The sequence below is a fragment of the Aphelocoma coerulescens genome, chromosome 3 (genome assembly GCF_041296385.1).
Source record: "Aphelocoma coerulescens isolate FSJ_1873_10779 chromosome 3, UR_Acoe_1.0, whole genome shotgun sequence".
NCBI classification, from domain to species: Eukaryota; Metazoa; Chordata; class Aves; order Passeriformes; family Corvidae; genus Aphelocoma; species Aphelocoma coerulescens.
The window spans coordinates 71,325,459-71,330,127 of record NC_091016.1 but is presented as its reverse complement, the minus strand read 5'-3'; positions in this window follow the sequence as shown (position 1 = coordinate 71,330,127).

Below are 4,669 nucleotides of genomic sequence, written 5' to 3'. Positions count from 1 at the left end.
ACTCTTAAAACTAAGCAGTAGGATTGTGTCTTTTCCCTGCCTTGATTAAATATAGGAGCTAAATGACAAGGAGGTTTGGTATGGAAGAATGGCTTTTGATAGAATCACAAACAAAAGCTATTAAAAATGAACAAGAGTGTTCAGAGAGGAATTAAAAAAAAAAGGAAAAAGCAAAACTAGATGCTATACTGAGAACATCCCTGATCTCAGTTATTCTCTACTACAATACTTGGAGGAGTCAAAGGAATGCCATTTATCCAGCAAACATAAACAGAAGACTGGAAAAACAGTATCAAGTAGTTCAAGAGCTACAGAGTGAGGGAAAGAAAGCGGGAGAAAGGAAGAGAAGATAATTTAGGATACAAATGTGAGCTCTGTTATGCAGTCAAAAAAACCTTTATTACAAATTCCCTGCTTACACAAGAGGCAGTGACAAGTCTGTCTCACCAAGGGCAGGATTGCAATACTGTCACTTTCAGCAAGGAATTAAAATCTAAACAGAATGTGGCCCAACAGTAATTATGTATGGCTCTGGTACCTGAAAAAACATGTTACCTCTTTCCTGGAAATGAACAAGGAAGTTGCTGTCTCCCATGTTGCTTCCTCCCATACAGAAAAATGCTTGATAGTATTGCCTATAGCCATGGTGAAGCACTAAAAAGTACATCCAACTCACCTGGGCAACTAAAATTTTCTGAAGTCCTGGCACAGAATGTAGACTACCCTGCTGGTAGTCTGTGGGGACTCCCAAGAAACGGAAGGAGAATATGGACCTTCGTAGGCCAAGTGTATTCCAATGACATCTTTTGCCCACACAGTAATAAATGTATAAAATCAGGAGTCAATGATCTTGCATGCTAGTGAGAGCTAGTCAGAACTCATAGGACCTTACTGGAGAAGATCTGATTAAGTAGTAGGAGTAGTTGTGACTAAATCTGTGTGAAACTTCTTCCCTGACAATTGTTTCCCAGTTAAAAAATACCTCAAAATCTTAAGAGTCAATTTTAAGTGATTCCCAGAGGATTATGAACAGCTTTTCTTAAAATGGGACCTAAAATGAATGGACACAAATTATAAGCCAAATTCATAGTGTGCTCATTATTAAAGAATATATCTGAAATAAATTCCGAATATCAGTTAAGGCCAACAGATAAACACAAATTGAGTGCTATTTCTGACAGGCTGTTCAAGAAATCGTCATCAGTAACAAAGAGACAGAAAAATGCAAACAACTGTTATGTCCCAGGCTCCAGACCTGTCTGACCAAGCTGTAGCTTGTTCTCTCACCTGAAGATCTGAATCCAGTGTTAAAGAGCTTAAGTGCTGAACTGCTGAAGCCTTCACTGAGTTTGTCCCAGCAGCTTTATTCTGAGCCACCATGGCAGAGTTGTCAGGCTGACCAATGCACTAAATAAATGACAGGTTTTGCTGTACCCTGTAGCAAAGTGGCAGCAGAAGAACCCATCAGAAAAATGGGACCATCATCATCACCAGTCATCCCCCACAATGAAGGTCTTGTGTCTCTACCAACAGCCTCTGGGTACTTGTGGTTGATGTGCTGACGGGACAGCAGCACATGAATATTGTTATTAATTCAGAAGAATTCCTCTATAGCCCTCATGAGTAACTATAATTATTTTTTGTTTCTGTGGTTTTAGGCTCTGAAACTCATTGAAGGCTTAACTTTCTGATGCAGCATGAATTTACCATGACACTTGTACTTAATTGCTATGCATTGTTATTTGCAGAGACAGCACTGGGTTTAGTTCACATGGTTCACATGAAGTTGCACAAATTCAAACAAAAACCTCTGCATAGGATGACATAACAGCTGATCACGGGAGCTACTCTTCAAAGTGACATTCTGCAAGCATCAGCTGCAGCTTCAGTCTTTCCTAAGTCCATCAGCAAGGGCTTGGTCACATTTTCAGGCTCAGATCTGCTACTTCACTGCTGCTATTTAGCACAAAGCTTACTCATTAAAGACCTTGCACTCTTACAAGCACGCACTCTGTAGTTACACATCCTCAAATAATTTTCCCATGTGGTCTCTTGTTAATGGGGGGGTTAGATTTTTCCTGGTATTTTGCAATAGTTTGGCATAATTTAAAGAGAAGTTTGTTTAACATAATTTAAAGTCAGCATGTTTGTTCACGATTTTAATAACCCATCTTCCCCTTACATCTTCCTCTCCTAACTTTGCTGTGATACTCCTAGTGGGTTTAGGCCTGCCCTTTCAGATCTGAAATGCTAATTGCATTTAAAAAGCAAGAGTACCTGTTGATTGGTTTGACACAGACATTTCTGTGTTTTCCTGAATTCTTGTTGATAATGTTCTATACAGTGTTTCAGAGTACTAACAATGTCCATATAAAATAAAGTGAAACCAAACAGTCTTACTAGCAGATTCACCTGTAATCATGGAACCTCAGCCTGGCAAAAAGAGGGTAGGGGAAGCAGTCTCTCTTGGATAAAACTGGCAGCACAACTTCTTCTGTCGGAGGCAGAACAAATTCTGCAGGTAGTACAAAAATATGAGGCAATATAGCAAGGACAGGAGAGAAAAAACTTGTCAGCTGGTCTGCTACATTTAAAAGGGTGATGTGAACAAAATTAAACTAGTAACAGCAACCACATTTTCTTGTATAGAGGGGATAAAGCACTAGGATAAATGATACCAGAATTAAACCAATGGGATTCAATTAATTTAGTTCTTGATGTGCATATAGAAGGAAACCAGAGATGAGACAAATTAATGCCAAAAAGGGAACAGAGTGCTGGCTGGCTGTAGATAAGCAAGAAGCTGAAAAACATGCTGTCACTATTATTTAATTGATGCATGAAGTAATCTCTATTCACTTATAGTCTATCCCAGTACACCTGTGTCTAAACAGATTAATAAAGTTCTACATATGTTCACACAGAGATTATCCAGGTGGAGCCAGTACAGCAACCAACACCATGCCCTAGTAAAACTCTGGTGTTTTCCCAGAGCATGATATTAAGGAACTGCAAATGGTTCAATCCTTACTATATCATCCATGTACTGTTCAAATACCTAGCAGTTCATAAAGGAAGCTGCCATGAAAAAGGAAAATGTGGATAATATTTCTTATGGCAATCAGCATAATCTGCTCAGGGCTGTGTTCCTTTTTTAAAAGAAATTATGTATTGGTTTAGTCTGCTGTCAAAGTTGAACAATGATAGAAACTGAAAAAACATATTACAGCAAAAGCACAATTACAAATGGTAAAGGAGGTTATTTTTCACAGTGATGTTTCGTTCATAAAAGAAACCTTCAGTGAGTAAATTACAACAGAATCTCTCCTATAGCTACTCTAATAATTCTGTTCTCTGGAAACAGGATTTACAGTTTCAGACAGCAGGAGGGGACTAAAAATGAGTGAACTATGTCCACAAGACACTGATGGATAACAGCTAGTTATTGGAAAAGTAATGTCCAAAATAATAAATTCATGGCCATCCTTTTATCAACCCTTTCCCCCCACTGTTACTCCTAAACTAGCTGATAAAAAAGCATCTGGTTTTGCAAGCTAGAGACCAAATAATGAGCAAGGAGGTATCAGTCTCTTTTTAAACCAGGACATTTCTTGAATAGTGGCTGAAGAGCACAATTCTGTCATGTTTGGTGATGATGTCTCCCATGTCAGACGCTTATGTCCTGCTGCCACTCTATTCAGTAATAATATCTGAGATATTACTGCTCTTCTAGTGTGTCACTTCCATTGAAGAGTGACTTTGACCATTCACAGAGTGTGATTAACTTCTATTTTTTCCAGATTCTACTTACTTCTTCCTAAAACACTTTTCTACCCACCAGCCCCTGCCTTCTGTTCCATTGAAGTGCCTCATGTAGGATAACTAACCCAGTTCTGCTGAGAACAAGATTGTGTGACTTGGATGTTTCATGTGCTTGTGTGTGTGACTGGAGTCAGGGATGGAAGGACTGGTGGAGACTGCATTTTGGATCAAACCCCTCTAAAAGAGGGAGGATATTAGAAGAGCCAAAATTACAGTTTAAAACACCTTGAAAGCCTGTGGGAGATCACTCACACATTTAAGTCTCTTGTAGTCATCTTTGAAATGAATCCCAAGGGTAGAGCCTGACCTCATGGGCTACAGATTTGGCCCATTTCTATACCTTTGGAATATATTGTGCTATTTCTGTATTATTCTCCTCACTATGGATGCTCTGCTCACTTCCTAATGGGATTTGTAATAAATGAACAGTCTTCTTGAATGTTAATGAAGTTGTTTAGGTTAATGAATAGTGAGGACGGAGCCACCTGCTACTCTCCATCCTGACAAATCCTCTTTGGAGTACCTTTTGGTGATAGCTTCCCAGATAATCTTGTGCAAGAGCACATATTCTACTCCTTATGAATCCTTTTACCTTGCTGGCATTATCTGAGCTCCAGTAGTGCATCAAATGATGTAATTAGCATCCCTCATCTGTGGTTTCTTTTCACAGCCTGTTTCCTACAACCTTACATTTGCTGTGCCAAATGCATTACTGAAGTCTAGACATATTGTGCTTGCTGCTTAGAGGGAAAGAAAAAGAAAAACAAGTATTCTCATGGCAGTAGAAATCTTGCTTGAGATATCAAATTCTTGTTTTGGTTTGTTTTCCTTTTTCATACAAGAGAGA